Here is a 22,408-nt window from a genome sequence, read left to right on the forward strand (position 1 = left end):
ATTCATTTGGATCGTTGTGTATATAAATATATATATATATATATATATATATATATATATTTTCCCCTTCTAATTAACTGTATTGTGTGTGTGCCGCTCGCCCTCTCCTTTTTTTGTTTTTGCGTTTTTGTTTTTCTTGTCTGTTTTCTTGTATTTTGCTTTTAATTTATACCTTTCTAGTTTGTCTTACTTTATCTGTATACATTTACGATTCATCTTAATGTGAAAACGTAATAATTCAATAAAAAAATATGAATAAACATGACAACTATGAAAGCAAAAATCTGTCTGACTGCCGGGAGAAAATTCATTCAGGAGAGACCGTGAAATGGAGAAAGAGAGGAGGGGGGGTGTGTGTCATTGAATTGAGAGTCTGTGATTGCGTCAGGAAAAGAGAAATGAGCTACAAGGGGTGAGATGAGACCTTTGAAGATCAGCAGGTGAATCACTGCTTTGATAATTGCATCTGCTTGTCATTGTGGACACCCCAGCCATGTACATTGTGTGTGTGCACTGTGAACATATTTATGCATTCGTGCATTTGAATGTGTGTGCGTGTGCATTACTCATTTACGCACATAGTGCTTCATCAATAGATGTATTGTACAGACTTTGCGTTACCCGTCAGTATGTGAGTTAATTTAAAGCAAGGCTATAATGAAAAACCTGTAATTCTGGTTTGCCTGTACTATGACAGCCATAATTACTAGTGTGTTTTAGAATAGAACATAGGCTGCATCTGTTTACCAGACAGTGCCCCAGAAATCAATCAATCATAAACAGGGTTCTTACGAGAACTATAAATTAGCACAATTCCTCTATTCTTGCGTCTGTGCCCTGGCTAACTATGGTGCTCAGAATTGTTTGGTTTATAAATCACATGGCCTTGAATATGTCTGACCTTCTCAACCCTTATACCCCTCCATGTAATCTCAGATCTGCAGACAAGCTGTGTGTATTAATTGCTCTCAGGCTTGAGGACAAGGCTCGTAACAGAAGGCAATATGCCAAAAGGGCTCCATGTTTGTGGAATAAACTTCCACTGGAAATCAGCCAAGCTCCCTCAGTGTCCTCCTTAAAGACTCTTTTAAAAAGTCATTTTACAGCCTGGGCCATGGCTCAGTGGTCCAGGCACCTTGGCTGGTAATCCAGTCTGGCAGTGTGCCACGGGTTCGACTCCCGATCCCAACGGCCTTTACTGCATGTCACCCCCCATCTCTCTCCCCATTTCCTGTCAGCCTACTGTCTGTCCCTCCATACAAAATATAAAATAAAGGCAAAAGCCACTTAAAAAAGTAATTTTACATTTGTACACACTCGCGGTGAAATTAACACTCAAGTCTTTCACGGACATGCGAGAATGGTTTGCGTGTCGTACTGTATGTCAGTTAATGCTTTGAATGTGTCAGCATTTATATGAGCAAGCCATATAAATATAATAAGCATTTGTGTTGTTTATGAGTCTGTTTTTGTTACCGTTGCACATCCTCGCGTGTGTGTAGTGTAGTGTAGAATTTGTCATCTTAAATCAATCCAGTAAGTAACACATACGTACGTGCTACTGCTTCTATGATGTGTCATATGCCAAAGAATGGCGGTTACATACATATATAGACATACATATATAAGTGCCTTCGGGTAACATCAAAGGGTACTTCAGCTCTGGTGTTTGCGGATGAATTGGCATAATCCCATTAGATTATGTGTGCAAGCATGTGCACTAATACCGTATATAATTTTGATACGCGGGAAGGGCTGGATTATGACATTTTACTTGACGATTGTCATACAAATAATTGCGATTAACAATTTAATTGTGTGGCTTTTAGGCCAGATATGACAAAAAACTTAAATACACAAATAAATGACAACCGATACCAATAATTAATTCATATTTTATATCGAAATCTGTTACAAAATAGTGGAAATAGCCCATCTACAAGCTCACAACGCGTCGCGATTGTACATCTGCTATCTCCACTATTTCTGAAAATGTTTCAAAATGTACAAACATGTTTCAACTTGGAAACATACAACTGTATGTGAGGACATACAGTGCAAGCGTGTGTGTGTGTGTGTGTGTGTGTGTGTGTGTGTGTGTGTGTGTGTGTGTGTGTGTGTGTGTGTGTGTGTGTGTGTGTGTGTGTGTGTGTGTGTGTGTGTGTGTGTGTGTGTGTGTGTGTGTGTGTTTTTGCATGTGCTTGTGTGTCACTTTGAAATGGGTCCCTTTGACTGGTCTAACACCTAGACTGTATGTGTCAATACAGTTCACACATAGCTCCCATCACCAGCAGCTTGTGTCTGATAACAGTTGACAGGAATCAATACCTCGCGGTTTGAATTCTGGGCTAAAGGCCAACACATCCACTGACCAGAACATTGTAAAGGGTACCGCATTCTGCAGCCAAGACAGAGAAGCCTCTAGTCAGCGTATCACCTTTTGAAATACTATTACGCACTTTACATACAGTACAAACAAAATAAGTAGTTGCTTTATGTAACCAAATAAGCCTTGTTGATGTATTACAGCTGCATAAAGTTCCGTTGGCAGTGTGTTATTGCAGGTCACTGGAGAAAGTCACTCCACTTCTCTGTTTGTTGTTCAGTTAACTTCCAGTCCTGTTTGAAAACAAACCAATCTTTAATCCTCCTTTGTCTACATGGAACGATGTGGCCTTGTCGAAAAGTGTTTGTGGTGTTCATTTAATATGTGTACTGCCAGTCTGAAGCTGTTTGCACTACATGTTGTGGTGTTATTCTCTTGTTAGTATTTCTGCAGCTGATGGGGTGGGCATTTAACTGTGTGTCATTTGCTTATTCCTTCTTAAGCTACTTTTAAACGGGCAGCGATGAATGCAGACGTTGTCGCCTGGATCAACGACAGGTCTGCTCCAGCTCTGCTCAACAGGGGCGCGACAACGCAAGTGTAAAAAAAAAGCTAAACAGAATCCAGGTCTGGTGAGTCGCGGGCGTGTGCACGAAACGATCACGCGCACAACAATTTCATGGGACAGCGCCCATGTAAATACACTTGCGTTGTTGCCCCTCCACTTCTCTGTGTGTATACAGAACAAAAACGCAGGTCTCGTTGAAAATGAACTATAGGCACGTTAAATCACTACCCGTTATTCTCATTTGTGAATCGTGCTGAACATTGGTTCTCAAGGTGGGGTCTGGGGACCCCCACGGATCCTTTGGGGGGTAGCAGGGGTTCCCCAGCGAAATTAGTTAATCGTTTAATTAGTTAATCATTTTTACCATGTTTTATACTTTGGCTATAAATCTGGAAACTTTGTGCAAGTCACAAATCTTGAAACTTTGTGCAAGTCTTAGCTCAAATCTTTGCTTCTGGAGGGCACAGAACATATTTTCAGACGGGAGTCCACGGCCAAATATATATCAATTTGGGGGTCCTTGGCACGAAATACGGTTTGAGAAGTGCTGCTGTACAATGTTGATGAGAGGTTGCTGGGAGGAGGTGTTGAGTGAAGCTAGTAGGGGGCACAGAGCTTGTATTGATGCTGCATTTCAGTCCACACAGAAAATACAGGACCACCAATAATCCTAATATTGGGTTGAATTGGCTTTGGCACAATCCAGGACTCAACGGAATCCTTCTTTAGCCTTCAATTTCCTCCCTTTAAAGCACAGGCAGCTTAACACTGCAGTTCATAACAACATGAATGCTACAGAAAAAAAGAAAAGAAAAAGATTGACGACTTTGAAAAAGCGATGGTGGGATTTTTGAGGCTTTGTTTTTATTTATTTATTTCATTCTGAGTCAGGCCATCAGAATGAATCCAACTTTTCGAGCTTTTCAAGTTCGAAAGTTCAGCCTCCAGCATGCATTTACAACAATAAGATGGCAAATGTAAGGGTCGATGCCCTGTATAGCCATCCTGCACTTCGTCTTAGAGTAGCCTACAATAGGTGACGGCAGGAAAGCGTGTGTGTGTGTGTGTGTGTGTGTGTGTGTGTGTGTGTGTGTGTGTGTGTGTGTGTGTGTGTGTGTGTGTGTGTGTGTGTGTGTGTGTGTGTGTGTGTGTGTGTGTGTGTGTGTGTGTGTGTGTGTGTGTGTGCGCGCGTGCGTGCCCACGAGGCTGTGTGTGTGCCCTAATTGTCGAGTGTTCTCTGTACTGTAGTTGAAGTACAGCTAATGACTTCACGTCTTCACTGGTTCCCAGCAGACAGGCCCTAATGCATTTATCCCATCCCCAGGGAGCTCTGCTGCCTGTCAGTGGATAGCTAGCTGCCTGCCACCATCTCCACTATCACAATGTCTTCCTTCTCTCCCTGCCTTTCTTACCGGCCCATTTAGACGTTGCATACCGGCTCGTATGACGGTGAAATAGCCGACGTACAAGCTCACAACTTTGTTGTGAACTCATACATGTGCCACTTTCAGCGTGCGACACATCTAGTCATACGATGAAGCATAAATAACGCTTCAATGTGTGTGTGTGTGTGTCTCTCTCTCTCTCTCTCTCTCTCTCTCTCTCTCTCTCTCTCTCTCTCTCATATCATCCCTGCTCTCATTACCCATGGTCTTTGCTCTTGTATTCAACCATTCGTTTCTGTTTCATTACTTTCCTTATACTCCCTCGGCCTCATTCCTTCTTTTTTTCTTACGCCCATGTCTCACTTTCCGAAAACCCTGCCTTGCTGTCGTCTTCTGACTTACTAGCTGTCTTTACTTTTCAAGCCGTCTCTTTCATCCCTTTGCTTTCTTCAGACGGGGTTCATTACCACCACAGTTATATGCAAAAATAATGTCTGCTCCTCTGTTTGCAGTCCAATGGCACGCAATGCTGGGCATCTGGTCAATTAGACCCCAGTGTGCTAGAATATGTGTGGGCCTTCACGGTCAGCTCAGAAATACTCACATTTTAAACACTAAAATAATGCAACACGCTCAGGAAGCAAGGCAAATAATGGAAATAATGAATGTTACATGCTGTCATTTCGTGAACTGAAGAACAAGGCAAAACCTCTAGTAAAGGTGTGGCCTTTTGTGAAATCTTAAATACTAGGTATAGGGTAAACACAGTTGTTGCCAATTATACAAATTAAAGTTCCATTCCGTTCAGGTCAAACAGAGTCAAGGTACTGCTATTGTGCAGGCTCTGATACACTTGAATGGAATGGAACCTATATATAATTAGTATCAGTAGTAACACCTGTGTTGTACCCTATAATTTCATGTCAATATTGCTGCCGTGATCTCCAGTATGATGTGCTAATGTGCTAACGGGGAGCTTAGTAGTGTGAGGTGGAGCTCTAATTGGCATAGCAGCATCAGCTGAGTAGTGTTGCTTATGAACACATCATTTTTTCCCCCTTTTTTTTAACTAAGGGTGCACCGATGTGGAAATTCTTGGCCGATACCGATACCGATGTTAAATAAAATTATCTAGCCGATAGCCGATACCGATGCCGATGTATACCGTATTTTTCCAAATAGTAGACCGGGCTGTTAATATGCAAAATCGATTTGGACCCCGGGCGTTTATAAGGAACTAGGCTGCAATTTGCAGTAGGCCGATTTTTGCACCGGTCTGCACCGGGCCATTATTTGGTTACAGTTCCTGTCGAGCATGTTTTTTAGTGCAAAATTAAAGTTTTGATAAACATACATATCAGGCAAAGTCTTTTGTCTTTTTGATTTAATATTGAGAATAGGGGAGCTTATAGGCAGTTCCTGCTGCTTAATTGATTTGAGCCAGATTTGTGCAAACAGACTGACATGATGTAATTAGTTTGGTAGCACAGCTGTGTAACGTTCTAATATTATAAACATTCTAAAAGGCTGTCATATACTCTGAATATATTCTTTCAAATGAGTTTTGGCTTTATAGATAAAAAATACATCAAAGAAAATCAAAGTCTGGCATATTTAGTTTAGTTGAAACGCGGTGCCCGCTGCCTGTGTGTGAGCCTGTGAGGAGAGGGGGGGGGGGGGGAATATCACTACACTCAGTACACTGAGCGACACGCAGCCACTCTATACATCTCCGTACAAGGGTGTATTACCGGATTTGGCTGCAGTAGACCAGTGCAGTTTAACTGTACTCTCAATGGGCCAGATTCACTAAGCTGTTTACACCCATATTTTGGATGTAAAGGAATTTTCCAAACTTCCCACGTTAGTAGTAGAAGATGGCATTATAATGACATACAGTTTGGTCCCATGTAAGTCTGCATCCGAGCAAAATTGAGAAAGTGCGGCCCTCCGCAAAATTCACTGACAAAAGAAGATTAGTGAATCAGACTACTAACGTGCGAATATTCTTTTACACCGAAATTATTAGTGTAAACAGCTTAGTGAATCGGGTCCATAAACTATACTGATTATTTTATCTCGCCTTATTAACCCTTGAGGAAAAAGGCAGAATTGGCTGTGTGTGTGTGTGTGTGTGTGTGTGTGTGTGTGTGTGTGTGTGTGTGTGTGTGTGTGTGTGTGTGTGTGTGTGTGTGTGTGTGTGTGTGTGTGTGTGTGTGTGTGTGTGTGTGTGTGTGTGTGTGTGTGTGTGTGTGCGCGTGCGTGTGCGCGGCGTGCCTATTGTGTGCATGCAATCACAATGTAACATTTCTTTGAGAAAAAGAAGCTGTAAGTGTAACCATAAATTGTGCAGCTTTATCCGTCTATATGCATTATGCATCAGGGAGGTACTTTTCATTAGATGCTGTGTTTTTCATAATAGGGGTGGGAGCCACACGTCGGAGCGGTAGGCCCCGCTCAAAAGGAGTTAAAAATCTAATGGGCATTTAGTATTAGTTTACCCAGTACGGTGTCAACAGGGACTACAGAAGCTCTGGGTTAAGTTCTCTGCCTTTGGCTAAGTAAGGATAAAACTGTAGGTTTTATAATCCGCAACGGGAGAAAAAGTGGATTTGACAGAAACGCAGCCAGGCATGGAATACTGTGGTGTATTATTAATTCCTCAAATCAATATTCCTCTCTTCAGTGGGATGTCTGTCTGTCCCGCTTTATTGCTTTCAGTGTTTCCTCCCGTCTCTCACTTGAAGAACATCTTGTCCCTCTACTATGATAAGGCTCTGCCTTTGATCCCATTCTCTACATGGAGTCCTATGGAATCTTCTCTCTCTCTCTCTCTCTGTCTCTCTCTCTCTCTCTCTCTCTCTCTCTCTCTCTCTCTCTCTCTCTCTCTCTCTCTCTCCTCTCTCTCTCTCGTGCGCGCTTGTGTGAAGGTTACTCTCTCTCATACCACACATTAAGTTATATCATATATCTATCTAGCCTATTTGATAGTCTGGCAGAGAAGAAACATTGTATTATGGACATGTATGCATATATTTATTAACAGATTATCAGGAGTTAATTAGCCCAGCCTACTGTGTCTCTGTCCATGGGGCTGACATGGTGTCTGTCTGTCTGTCTGTCTGTCTGTCTGTCTGTCTGTCTGTCTGTCTGTCTGTCTGTCTGTCTGTCTGTCTGTCTGTCTGTCTTTCTTTCTGTCTGTCTGTCTGTCTGTCTGTCTGTCTCTTTCTCTCTTTCTCTCTTTCTCTCTTGCATACATATAATAACAATTATCTTAATTACAATTAAGACAATTTCAACGGGGTCCAGTGAATGTGAGAGGCCCTACTGCACACTAGTTACTAGTAATGACTGACACACACACACACACACACACACACACACACACACACACACACACACACACACACACACACACACACACACACACACACACACACACACACACACACACACCATTAGGCATAATGGAGATGGATGAGGGCACATGGAAAATGACACTATTTCAATTAAAAACACTCACGTCAAAGTCAAATGTTAAGCAAAACCCCCATAGGGAATGGGATACAATAGCAATGCATAAGCATACAGTACATTGACATATTTAGCTTGAATCAGCAGACACATTTTTTTATATTGTCGCTGTCAGGAATGATCTCCCAGTTTTATCATTGTATGTTTGTTTTTTTCTAAATGAATGCCGTGTTTTGTCCTACAGAGTCACACAAACATTTTTTAATTTGAATCCTGAAAAGTAACAGTTATGGACATACAGTATGAGGCTATCCACCCCCACCCCTTCCCGTGGTCACAACCACACTGCCCACACCATTCACACTTCATACAGTACGTTCTCTCCCTGTCTCTCACTCCCACACAAGCGGCCTCTCACTCACAGTTTTCCCTTCATTGTCTCCCTGGATGTGCCGATTTCCTCATGGACGAATTTGGAGGGGGAAACTGCAGCAACAACAGATTCACTAGGATTACCAGTCAGATTGATGTGTTTTAGCTCATTGACTAGGTAATGTAGCACTTGTCTGCCGGGAGAGATGGGGATGTTTTGTCCAGGATTATCAACGAGCTGGATGATCCCCCAAGTGGAGTGCTAGTGTTGCTAATTCAGTTACGGCTAAAATTACTCTTATAGAGCACAGAAGTCCTGATGTGACTCGCTCACCTGCGATATTGTCGGGGGAGTGGTTCTGCATCGGTTACGATAGTCAGTCAGTCATGATACAGTCTGTTTCTAGCGAGAATTGTACTAATTCAGTGGCAGTATACATTAGCGATTTCTCACAGTCAGTTGATTCGAGTAAAACCACCAGGTTCATTTCTTTATTTATGGAACACAGTTCTCATTTGACGCGATATAAGACAATTCTATGGGAATTCAGAATGGGGGGGGGGGGGACGCAACCCTGGTAGGATGTGTACATTTTGTCAGACTTCGGTGGTCTATAGCAGGGGTTCTCAACCTTTTTGGCTGGGGACCCCCGGAAATGCTTTGGCCATGTCTCGTGACCCCCGCCCCGCCCCCCATCCCCACCGCCAATACAAACTGACTGCAAAAATAACCTTATAATAGAGAAAATATATCATAATTGAATACTGAAACCAGATATAATCATTAAGGAAAGTTTATGCATGTACTATGTGTACTGTATGTATGTAAACTCTTAATTTCCATATTACAGCCATTCAGTTGATTTGGCGACCCCCCGAGGGGTCGCGACCCACGGGTTAAGAACCCCTGGTCTATAGTGCCATTGACATACCAAAGGCATGTTATGCCAACTGTAATAGTGAGTTTACATTTATTTTAGACTACCACAACAGGGTGGATTAACAGTCTAGGATGATCAAACAGTGCTGCAATGCCATCATGCCTTCAGTTGTCTACCTACACTATAACGGTCTCTCTCTGTCTACTGTGATACTGTATACATGTCACAAATCATCACCTCAGTTTCATTGGCTTTTTGTTTGGTTTTGGAACATTCATTTTGGAAGCACATGGAGTTCTTGTTTGTTCAGCAGTCCCCAGGAAACGAGATGATTGTATGGCCAAGCTCTTGATGGAATTCATTGTACTGTGTGACCTGCAAAACAAGCTTTGTGCCCGGCGTCACTAATCACTTTATCCTGGCACGAAATCAAGCCATACTTAAAATGAGAACTCCCAGCGGTTACGGGGTAATATAATTAACAGTTTTATGAATCAATGATTGCAAAATGTATTACTTTATCATGATTAATGTGACAGTATTCTCGTATACTGTATAATGACACGTGGGCTGTAAATTGCAAGGACGGGTGTGGTGGATACATCCGCCATAGCCGGGAACAGGTGAGGGAAGTCTAGAAAAATGGAGCAAAGAAAGATGGAGGAAAAGAGAAAGAAGTGCAGTAAGGGAGGGATGGCTTGGTGAGGAGACACACCAGATCTGAATGAATGAAGGTTTTCATAGTAAATGTGACCTATGCTCGCAACAACATTGGACATAAAACATACAATAACATTTTAATACTAAGCTACTAATATAGACACAGGTCATGCTTGCATGTTTGGAATTGTAAATCAATACTATATCGCATTAAGTGAAGGTGGGGGCCGCATGTGGCCCCCAGGGCCGCCAGTTGCCCGTGTTCGTTGCTGTCGGGAGGAAACGTCATAACTCAATTTTTGAGGTTTTTTGGCATTAATCTGTGCTATTGAACACCCTTTACGTCTGTGTGTTGTTTCGAAAATATTGAACCAATTGAAAATAGTAAAAAGTGCTTTGGACAACACCTCTTAACTCCATTGGACCCTCAAAATGTCTGCTAAAGCAACTAACTCCACCACCTCTCCCCCTGGCTCTAATTCACAACATCCGGTGGCATTTTAGAGTGCAGATGAGAACATCCAAGTCCAAGCGTGCAATGCCAAATTCAGGACGCTCATGGGTGAATTGCAACGGTTCCTGCGCAAATCGGCATTGGAAGGCAATAGGCATACATGCACGGCAACGGTCTGTGTGGTGAATGACATCAGAGCAGAGCTGTGGCTTATATAACATCTGATGTTGCCTTCACACCTATTTGGGAGAGGGCAGACAGGAAGTACAGAGCGAGATGATTGGGAAAGGGACGCTATAAACAGAGAAGATAGAAGATAGAAAAGATAGAAGACATAAGAGGATAGAGATATTGAGGGGTAAAGAGAAACATAGGAGAGAAGGATCCAGGTGAGAAAGACAAAAGATAGAGGATAACATCTCTAGCCAAAATGTTGAAGAATCAACTGATCCCCATTGCAGTTCGTCTGCAAATCAACAACACTGTAACCAGCCATAAACACAGAGACATGAACAAACTGAGTTCCAGTCATCAACAGACACCTACCAAGACTTTAACTCAGTCAGAAGAAGTAAATCAGACAAACTGCACGACAGCAGAGAAACCTCACATCTGTAAACGGTGTGACAAGAGTTTCAGTCAGTTAGATCACCTGAATACGCACCAGTGTAGCCCCACTGGTGAAACACCTTTCCCCTGCAAACAGTGTGGCGCCAGTTTCAGTCTGTTAGATGTTCTGAAGATACACCTGCTGCTTCACGACACGGGCAAACCTTTCCGCTGTCAGCTATGCGACAAAAGGTTCAGCGTGTCGCTCAATCTGGAGACGCACCAGTGTCTACACAATGACGCGCCGTACCACTGCAAACTCTGTGAAAAGAGTTTCAGTCGGTTAGCCAGTGTAAAGAGACACCTGCGTCTCCACAGCGGAAAAGCACCTTTTCATTGTAAACAGTGCGACAAGAGGTTCAGTGGGTTGGTACATTTCAGGACGCACAAGCGTCTCCACGATGGAGAAAAACATCTCAGTCAGTTAGGTGGTCTGAAGACACATCCGCAACACCTCCACGACGGGGAAAGACCTTTCCGTTGCGAACACTGTGACAAGACGTTCCGTGTGTTATGCAACCTGAAGGCACACAGGCGTATCCACACCGGAGAAAAACCATACCACTGCAAACAGTGTGACAAGCGTTTCAATCAGCGAGGTAGTCTGAAGGCACACCAGCGCATACACAACGGGGTAAAACCTTTCCACTGCCAACGTTGCGACAAGTATTTCACTGTGTCGAGTAACCTGAAGACGCACGAGCGCATTCACATCGCGGAAAAACCTTTCCACTGTCCACATTGCGACAAGGCTTTCAGGATGGGGTCTTATCTGAAGACGCACCAGCGCATTCACACGGGAGAAAAACCCTTCCAATGTATACTGTGCGACAAGAGATTCACGCAGCTGGGCCACCTGAAAGCGCACAGGCGCGTTCACACCGGAGAAAAGCCCTTCCGCTGCAAACAGTGTGACAAGAACTTCAGTCAGATCGGTCACCTGAGAACGCACCAGCGCGTTCACACGGGAGAGAAACCATACCAGTGTAACGAGTGTCACAAGAGTTTCAACGTGGTGGCTAATCTGATGAGACACCGGCAGCTCCTCCACACCGCAGGGAAACCTGTCCAGGGTAGAAAACAGGAGGTCACCTCGAGACACAACCAAAAACTCCCTGCTTATCAATCAGTAGTGGAGACACTGAGGACATTAATTAATTGATATAAGCAGGGATTTTGGGATGCACTAGTGTGAAGTGAGGGGTGCCTCACTTCTTTAAAAAACATCGTACTCTGTCTCTAAACAAACATTACAGAGTCCATAGACTAGACTGCCATTTAATTGCTTTGTTTGTTTAAAGTGCTCCTTTAAGCAAACATTAAAACATTGACGTCGCGTGGGGTGCTGTTTTTTACGTCATTAAAAGTCCATAGACTTGGCTACCATATGACGTAATTTCTGAAACGTAATTTCTGAAAGCCAGACGTTGTGTGAAGGGCGCCCACGGTGGCTGCCACACGACATCACTGCTTAAAGCAAATGTCCATAGACTTGGCTGCCCACATGGCGGCACGAGTGGGGTCCTGCTAGAGCCATACAGTAAGACAGAGTTACGACAACTATGTTCACTTCATGGGGCCAGTCCAATGGCGGCTCTTCTACATACAGTAGACTTCTATTGGCGAATAGTGACAAAGGCCTGAACCGGAAGTTTACGGAATGCATTGGAGTCTATCGGCTCTACAGTGACAAACGAGTTACACAAACCACGTGACCGGGCTGTTTTCTGCCCCCCTCAATGTCGTAACTCTGTCTTACACTATGCCTCTGGATCCTGCTAGCTAGCGCCCCTCAAAACAATATATATATCTTTTTTTACCAGCAGCTTGCAAAGCGCTGGTTAATGAATACATGTGAAACTTGCGACCCAGAGACTGACACCGTAAGTCTTGCTGATGAGTGGCTTGCCAAGTCCGCATATTTTCAGCCTAACTTGGCTTGCTTTTGACCTCACAGTTGCTTGCCTGGTTTGGTTTTTGGAGGCTGGTTAGCTTATTTCTGTCACGACAGTTGGCAACACTGGCAACCATACTGCCGAGTACTTCTGATTGGCTGCCTCGTCGCTTGGGTTTAGTGTGAAACGAAAAGCGAAGTGTCAGGGAGTTGTCTTTGTGCCGTCACAACTGTAAATAAACTGTCTCAGAAATCGTGATGCGACAATTCCTCCTCCAGATCACACTTTGTGGAGTGGGCGGTGGCTTCCAGTGTGTGTGTGTGTGTGTGCAGTGGTGTCATGGTGTTTTTTTTACTGGTTTAATGCATTATTAATATAGGACGGTGGCTGTTATTTGGACCGCTGGTCGGTACAATATATACAATACAATATATACAATACAATATATACAATGCTTACAATCCTTTATTAAAATTGGGAGGACTGACCGACGGTCCTCACTATTACTCAGCCATAATAACCAATATCCATATAAGGAGTCCCCAATGCAGTTATGCCCAAATATGGATTGTGTTGTCTAACCTCAATGTGTCGTCATGGTATCAACAAACAAACAAACAGCTCCATATAATGTATGGGCACAAAAGGGACAAGGACTAACACAGATCTCCATGGGCATATATATATATATATATAAATCTTATATATATAAGATTTTGTGTGACACACACATACAAACTTAAATGACTATAGTATAGAGCGTCGCAGTCCCGCCCCCCTACCCTGGACCAGGAAATGAATCCCAATGCATTTTTCCCATAGACATTTCTTAAAGTATTTATTTAAAGACGGTTACGCCGCGGACAAAGCCAACTCGAGTCGTGACAACTCATGACAACACAAACAATATTTTGGACCAAACAAATAATTACAAAGAAGAAAAACAACAAAAAAAGTGTTGTAACCTGCCGTTTTTTTCTTCTTTCTAATTATTTGTTCGGCCCAAAAAATTGTGTTTGTTGTCATGATTTGTCTATGAGGAAAATGAACGGAGAATCATTTCCTGGTCCAGCGACGCTCTATAGACTGCATGTAGTGTAATTTTTTGTTTCTTTATGGTTTGTAGCATAACCAAGCCATATTTGTTACAGCAAAATCATAATGGGAACCCCTTCGGTGAAGAAATAGAACGTTTTGCCTATACTTTTACAGCAAAATATACAAGCGTTGCCAAGACATCGTTGTTGCGCTGCCAACGCATTGTATTGATTATCACATTTTTGGTAAACATTGCATGGGTAAATTAGGCTCCCTTCCCCCCTCTCCATATTTGGGCATAATCTTCCCTCCGCCACAAGACACCGCATACGTTGGTCCGACATACATACGTGGCCGGTTAAGACGCACCCGTGGCTCCGATATGCGTTGCCAGTTAAGACACATGCGTGGCCGGTTAAGACTCACCCGTGGCTTCTGTGTGCGTTTAGGGTTAGGTTAGGGTTTGGGGTAGGGTGTCGGACTATTGCGTGTCGGACTGTACGTCAGACTAAAGATATATGCACCCTATATAGTTAGGTCCTGGTCATGGACATGGGGCTTTGTTTGTTTTTTAGATTTTTTTTGTAGGAGAATTGTACCCTCCACTGGGCCACCTTACCCTACACTGGACAATAGGCTCTATGCACATATACGCCATTTTGGAAATAACTCTTTCTACTTCGGTGTGACGGATGATACTAATTAAGGCTCTGTTCAGTACAGTACAGTACAGTACAGTACAGTACAGTACAGTGCATTGCAGTGCAGTGCAGTGCAGTACAGTACAGTACAGTACAGTACAGTACAGTACAGTACAGTACAGTACAGTACAGTGCAGTGCAGTGCAGTGGTTCTCAAACTTTTTAATTTCAATGACCGCCATAGAGTGTGCAAATGTAAGGGTCCATTTGGTTCCATTTGTACACTCTCAGAGTTAAACACCCGTACGGGGCCATTTAGAACCCACTCAAGGACACTTGAGACCCACTGGTGTAGCAGTGCACAGTGTTTCCAGTGAGCCAACATGCACAATAGCACCCTGACTCTGTTTGACCATGATGGAACAGAGCCTTAATTAGTCATCAGTAACACCTGTGAAGACTTACTTTTTCTGTGTGCATATACCCTATTATGTGTGTAAAAGCTGCTTTTATGTCCTATACCTTCTCTTGCATGAGACCACATTTCTACCGTCCATTCAAGAGGCAATCTCTTCTTGGCCTTGCCCTTGGGGAAATATTGCCTGAGTCAGTGCAACCAGAACGGTGTGCTACCCAACAACGGGTTGAGTGGACAAATGTAGGCCTAACCAAATATTAATCACACTTGTGTGAAGTGAGGGGCGCCCTTATCACCATACATCACATTCCGTGCTCATCAAATCATCACAAATGTAATTCCGGCCAATCACTTTTGGCGTCTTCACTTTTCTGCCCTCACTTTTATCCTCAATATGTACTTTGTGCAGCCAATCAAATCATCGTGTTTATGTTCACACAAACAGACAACGCTGGGCACTCAAAGATGGACCCTACACATTGCACAACTGCTTGCGTCTCAATTCAATAAAATAATACCAAGAATGTGTTACTGCTGTGTATCAATTGGGGCAGACTGTATGGTATAGATACTGTATACTGTATACTATCAATTTGGTTTAGTTGAAAGATAGCATTGCTTGATAATGAGGCTATTGGGGCTCCTGGTAGATAACCTTGAGCTGGGGGGGGGGGGGGGGGAGAGAGAGAGAGAGAGAGAGAGAGAGAGAGAGAGAGAGAGACAGAGAGAGAGAGAGAGAGAGAGAGACAGAGACAGAGACAGAGAACGTGAGCTGGGGAGAGAGAGAGAGAGAGAGAGAGAGAGAGACAGAGACAGAGACAGAGACAGAGACAGAGAACGTGAGCTGGGGGGAGAGAGAGAGAGACAGAGACACAGAGAGAGAGAGAGAGACAGAGACAGAGAACGTGAGCTGGGGGAGGGTTGTGGCATGCTGTATGAAAGATGCAATTGAATATTTAATGATAACATGAAAAGGTTGACATTCCCACAGTGGATGTACTCCCCTTGGCAGAGCTTACAGTGCTATATACATTATAAGAAGCCATATGCATGTGCTAATATGGTCATGTCCGCCCCATATTAGACCATGTGCTAATATGGTCATGTCCGCCCCATATTAGACCATGTGCTAATATGGTCATGTCCGCCCCATATTAGACCATGTGCTAATATGGTCATGTCCGCACATGTCCACACCATATTAGACCATGTGCTAATATGGTCATGTCCGCCCCATATTAGACCATGTGCTAATATGGTCATGTCCGCACCATATTAGACCATGTGCTAATATGGTCATGTCCGCACCATATTAGACCGTACAAATTAAGGGCCACACAAACACGTGCACAATCTGCACATGCACATACCAATAAACACGCACAGAAGAAGTCAGTGTCGGTGATAAATGAAGGGGAATTGTTTCATATCCCAACACTGCATGGGGCTTTTAGAAAGTATACATGAACCTGTCACATACTGATACTGCTCTGCTTAGCAAGTCAGCAATTAGGCTGTGCTGTCTGTCATTGTGGGCCCAGGATGTTTCCACGTGAAAGGGAAAAGGACTTTGTTGTGTTCGCTCAGGTCTCTTTGTGTTCTGTTAGATTTAAGGCATAAAAACGTGGATTCAAAGTTTCTCGCTGTGTGTGTGTGTGTGTGTGTGTGTGTGTGTGTGTGTGTGTGTGTGTGTGTGTGTGTGTGTGTGTGTGTGTGTGTGTGTGTGTGTTCATTAGAAGTGTGAAAAATGGAGATTGTGCTTTGTGAAACATGTTCAGGGCATCATTATCTCCATGTTTCTCAGTTATGTGCTTGTCACCATATATAGTAGTGTGTGTGTGTGTGTGTGTGTGTGTGTGTGTGTGTGTGTGTGTGTGTGTGTGTGTGTGTGTGTGTGTGTGTGTGTGTGTGTGTGTGTGTGTGTGTGTGTGTGTGTGTGTGTGTGTGTGTGTGTGTGCGTGCGTGCGTGCGTGCGTGCGTGCGTGCGTGCGTGCGTGCGTGCGTGCGTGCGTGCGTGCGTGCGTGCGTGCGTGCGTGCGTGCGTGCGTGCGTGCGTGCGTGCGTGCGTGCGTGCGTGCGCGCGCGCGCGTGCGTGCGCGCGTGCATGTGTGTCACTCCCATTGCCCTCTGCTCACCACCATGCCATGACAGCTCACAGCACCCACAGGACGTGTGCTATTCTTTAGGCCGATAAAAGCCAGGGAGAGAGAGCTGCAAGCTATTATTCTTTCCCTCTGTGGTTTTCCTCTCTCACTCTCTTGTTCTGGCTTGGCTGCAGAGCATTCATGTCAGAGGGCATAACACCGAGCCACATAGGTCTCCAAGCACACCATTAATCCTCTCCTCACCTGGTGGTGACAAGTGTGTGCGTGCGTGTCAGTGCACTTAGTATGGGTTATTGTGTAGACATGCCTAATGTACAGTATATATCGCCTCTGTTGGGTGGTAACTAGGGATGCACCCATGTATCGGTCACAAGATCGGTATCGGACGATATTGCTGTTATCGGTCAATATCAGTATCGGCAAATACAACTGACATTAACCAATGGCAGTAGCCGATATTTATCTGTTGTTGATAAGTATACATTTTGCGTTGGCTATGTTGGTGTGTTGGTTATCTGCAGCCTACCAAGCTGTAGATTGCGTTGGCTATGTTGGTGTGTTGGTTATCTGCAGCCTACCAAGCTGTAGATTATGAACATTTATTTCTTGTATTAAAGATGTGATGAAGATTTGTTTCTTCTTCTTGTTAAGTGTTATTGTCGCGTCTAATGTTTCCTCATTCGATTGATCAAAAGGGGGCTGATGTTGCGGTCCCATAGCCCGGACGGATGGCCACGCAGTGGTTTTATTGGCTGTTGGTTGATTGTCAGTGGGTTCTGGGATCTCAGGATTCAGGAAGTAAACGAAAAAAGAAAAATACTTATTTTAACTCGAAAGCAAACTCCACATGCCCCAACATTTTATTTACCTGCCATAGATAGTGTCAACCCCTTACCCCTGTGTCGGATCGGTGGTTAAACTGGCATATTCGCCGATACCGATATGACCAAAAAGGGCCGATACCGATACTTTTCAGATACCGATACAGTATCGGGACATCTCTAGTATAAACCTAGTAACCTACAAAGTTAAAGGTGAATTATGCCATGCTTTGGTGCAGATCAGAGCACACCAGCAGGGATTATGTAGTGAAGTGGTGACCATGGTCCTGGTAGACAGTAGAAATTGTACAGGAATTACACTGCGCAAAAAGCATGGAATACGGATGTGTATATTACAGGAAACTCCCGTTAAACAAACTCTGGTAAACTCCCGAATTGTACCATCACACCTGCATATTCCTGTATATTTACTGTATATGCCCGCTACATTTGAGGTTTACGGGTAAAATACAGTGCCCATAATTGCCCGTTAACTCCTCTCATCACGCAGTGTTAGGAGATGATTTATTTGAGTGGTTATTGCCATTGAGATGACTTATTCAGACATTAGGATAATAGGATTTTTGGCAAGTCTGCATGTTGTTGGGAAGCACATAGGCACGTGTGCACTTCTCTCACACGCAGCACACGTAATGACTGACGGGCCATTATATCACCGCAATTATTGCATAATTAGCAAAGCAAACAGGAACAAATTACTTAATTTGTTACTCAAACTACTGTCTGAATTATTTACAGCACAAGTCACAACGTGTGCAATAGAGGAATTCTTTGAGGATTGCAGACAGTAATGGCACCTCATCAGTGCATGTTTTGATTGTTGCTTCTTTGTATGATTACTCCCATCAGCAATATCAATTTCTCCTGACTTGTAACAAACAACTGGCTAAACCATTAAACAGTTCATTCATGTCAGAAATGTATTTACCGAGAGGTCTAAGCTATACGGTATGTACCATAATAATTACAGTATACTTTAAAGGTTATAGTTATCTAGCAACTCGCCTACTGATGTGTGTTGTTCTACCGTCCCAATAAACGTTATAGTCAGTAGACTATAGTCTGGAACGGTGGAAGTCAGGAAGGATGCAAGTTGGGAATGCATGCCCCGTGCATCCCTCTGCACCCATTGTCAGAATATCCGTTGTACCCCTTTTATGCCCACAGCCACATTACAGTATTGAGTTCAGTGTCTCCAAGTATGGAGTCCATTGCTATAGTCTATATGACGTCAGTACTGTGACATCACTGATGATATGGGGATTTGCAGAATGTTCACTCAACTCTCCCGCAGGTCCTCGCAGGTGATACACCGGTCGGGTTGTCGGCCGGTTACGCACGCACGCACGCACGCACGCACGCACGCACGCACGCACGCACGCATCACACACCACACACCACACACCACACACACACACACACACACACACACACACACACACACACACACACACACACACACACACACACACACACACACACACACATACACCTCAGTGCTTTTTTCCAGACAGGAGGACAGTGCTTTACACTTGATATCTGTTTCATTGCTCGACCAAGCCCATCTCTCTCTCTCTCTCTCTCTCTCTCTCTCTCTCTCTGCACCAAGGATTTCCTGTCTATGTTGCAACACAGAGCAGGTGAACAAACTGATTCCAGTGAAGTTCTCTATCCCTCTCCATTCTCACTGTACATTTGGCTCGCTGCTTATTCATCCTCATCCATACATTCCTTCTTTTTATCCCCTTTCATCTCCTTCCATCTATTGTCTCTCCACATTCCACCATGTGTTTAACCAATTAAACCCCAGGATCCATATTCCTGAGGGAAAACCTTTGTAGACCTGCAATGTTCTGCAGAGATATCCAATGATGTCAAATGAAATACACTATAGCATAGAGCCCTGAGGGACCCCGCTCCCTCTCCTGGCATGACGACATAAGCCTTTTCTGATTTCTTTTTCATTAGGTCCCTTTTCCTCTTTCGGATGAGGGATGTCCCGATTGTAACCCAGGGTTACCCAGCTCATCACACCAATCACTCACTCACTCAGTCACACCAGTTTGGAATTGGCAATCATCACCACCACCACACCCATACCCTTTATACAACTCAGCACTTTGTCACAGTCAGTGAGGTGCACATCACTGGCTGTGGCAGGTCTGTATCCCATCTTCTTTAAACATTTTACCATTTTACTCATACTTATGATTGGTTTTATAGACCTCCATACTACATTGGTGAACTGACTGAGCTGTGAACTGATGTAGATATAGTACCATGACCAATACAAATACAAACATTATAACCCTGTTTTACACCATCACCTTACTTTGCTCTCCATCCGACTCCGATCATTTGATCTCAAGTATCTGCCGATACCGATTATTTCCGAACCGATATTTATATTTTTGAGTGGCGCTAGCCCCTCCTATGCCCAGCTTTGTGTGTCTGTGTGTACCCCATAGCGATGATTTGATTGGATGAGCAATGTACGTATTGAGGACAGAAAAGTCAAAGTCAGAAAAAGCCAAAGTGATTGGCCGGAATGTGAAGATGTATGATGTTGCATGATGATAACAACGCCCCTCACTTCACACAAGTGTGATTTTTATAGAACACTTACACCATATCACAATAGTACAATATCCAAAACTTCAGACAATATCAAGTCTAATATCATGATATGGATATAATATTTATACTAGGGATGTCCCGATCACGTTTTTGAGGGGCCCAGATTTCTGGGTTTGTGTGAACACAAACATTGGCTTCTGATTGGCTGATAACCCCTATAGCGATTATTTGATTGGCTGAGCAAAGTACATATTGAAGATAAAAGTGAAGGCAGAAAAGTGAAGACGCCAAAAGTGTTTGGCCGGACTGACATTTGTGATGATTCATTTGATTGGTTGAGCACGGAATGATGATGATGTATGATGATAAGAGCGGTGTGATTTATTTTTCTCCCGATTCGATTCCGATCATTTGAAAATGCCGTGATCTGCACCGATTTCCGATCACGTGATCGGATCGGGACAGGATGACAGGATCGGATTCGGGAGGCAGCCGAGTGGCAAGTAGGCTGGTACAGTAGTGGCAAGTAGGCTGGTACAGTAGGCTGGTACAGTAGTGGCAAGTAGGCTGGTACAGTAGTGGCAAGTAGGCTGGTACAGTAGGCTGGTACAGTAGTGGCAAGTAGGCTGGTACAGTAGTGGCATGTAGGCTGGTACAGTAGGCTGGTACAGTAGTGGCAAGTAGGCTGGTACAGTAGTGGCAAGTAGGCTGGTACAGTAGGCTGGTACAGTAGTGGCAAGTAGGCTGGTACAGTAGTGGCATGTAGGCTGGTACAGTAGGCTGGTACAGTAGTGGCATGTAGGCTGGTACAGTAGGCTGGTACAGTAGTGGCAAGTAGGCTGGTACAGTAGGCTGGTACAGTAGGCTGGTACAGTAGTGGCAAGTAGGCTGGTACAGTAGGCTGGTACAGTAGTGGCAAGTAGGCTGGTACAGTAGGTTGGTACAGTAGTGGCAAGTAGGCTGGTACAGTAGGCTGGTACAGTAGTGGCAAGTAGGCTGGTACAGTAGTGGCAAGTAGGCTGGTACAGTAGTGGCAAGTAGGCTGGTACAGTAGTGGCAAGTAGGCTGGTACAGTAGGCTGGTACACTAGTGGCAAGTAGGCTGGTACAGTAGGCTGGTACAGTAGTGGCAAGTAGGCTGGTACAGTAGTGGCAAGTAGGCTGGTACAGTAGACTGGTACAGTAGTGGCAAGTAGGCTGGTACAGTAGACTGGTACAGTAGTGGCAAGTAGGCTGGTACAGTAGTGGCAAGTAGGCTGGTACAGTAGACTGGTACAATAGGCTGGTACAGTAGGCTGGTACAGTAGTGGCAAGTAGGCTGGTACAGTAGTGGCAAGTAGGCTGGTACAGTAGGCTGGTACAGTAGTGGCAAGTAGGCTGGTACAGTAGGCTGGTACAGTAGTGGCATGTAGGCTGGTACAGTAGGCTGGTACAGTAGTGGCAAGTAGGCTGGTACAGTAGGCTGGTACAGTAGGCTGGTACAGTAGTGGCAAGTAGGCTGGTACAGTAGGTTGGTACAGTAGTGGCAAGTAGGCTGGTACAGTAGGCTGGTACAGTAGTGGCAAGTAGGCTGGTACAGTAGTGGCAAGTAGGCTGGTACAGTAGTGGCAAGTAGGCTGGTACAGTAGTGGCAAGTAGGCTGGTACAGTAGGCTGGTACACTAGTGGCAAGTAGGCTGGTACAGTAGTGGCAAGTAGGCTGGTACAGTAGGCTGGTACAGTAGTGGCAAGTAGGCTGGTACAGTAGTGGCAAGTAGGCTGGTACAGTAGACTGGTACAGTAGTGGCAAGTAGGCTGGTACAGTAGACTGGTACAGTAGTGGCAAGTAGGCTGGTACAGTAGTGGCAAGTAGGCTGGTACAGTAGACTGGTACAATAGGCTGGTACAGTAGGCTGGTACAGTAGGTTGGTACAATTCAATTCAACTTCATTAGCAGACTCAGGTCCATAGGGATACATACACAGGGTTAACATACAAGAGATACAACAGGCAATAAAAATCATAAAAGAATGTAAAACAAATACAAAACTTACATAACTTAACCCACAGGCAGAACATACAGGCATTTTAGCCAGTGTACCCTTAAACTAGCTGTATAACGTGAACAGCTCACTGAGGGGCTTGAAAGCGCTACAATGATACTGTTTGTTGACACATCCAGCCTT

At 44.1% G+C, this 22,408-nt stretch overlaps 2 protein-coding genes across 2 annotated transcripts in view; both read left to right on the forward strand.

The window, feature by feature from the left end:
• The window catches only part of lgals2a (lectin, galactoside-binding, soluble, 2a), a 77,549-nt gene extending 66,632 nt beyond the window's left edge, over nt 1-10,917 (forward strand). The window contains exon 5 of the transcript XR_013791463.1: nt 10,908-10,917. The gene's annotated coding sequence lies outside the window, so the exon portion shown is untranslated. The remainder of the gene's footprint in view (nt 1-10,907) is intronic.
• The window catches only part of LOC306936104 (voltage-dependent T-type calcium channel subunit alpha-1I-like), a 363,333-nt gene that overhangs the window by 56,995 nt on the left and 283,930 nt on the right, over nt 1-22,408 (forward strand). The window lies entirely within an intron of this gene.

This window comes from Electrona antarctica, assembly GCF_951216825.1.
Source record: "Electrona antarctica genome assembly, chromosome: 14".
NCBI classification, from domain to species: domain Eukaryota; kingdom Metazoa; phylum Chordata; class Actinopteri; order Myctophiformes; family Myctophidae; genus Electrona; species Electrona antarctica.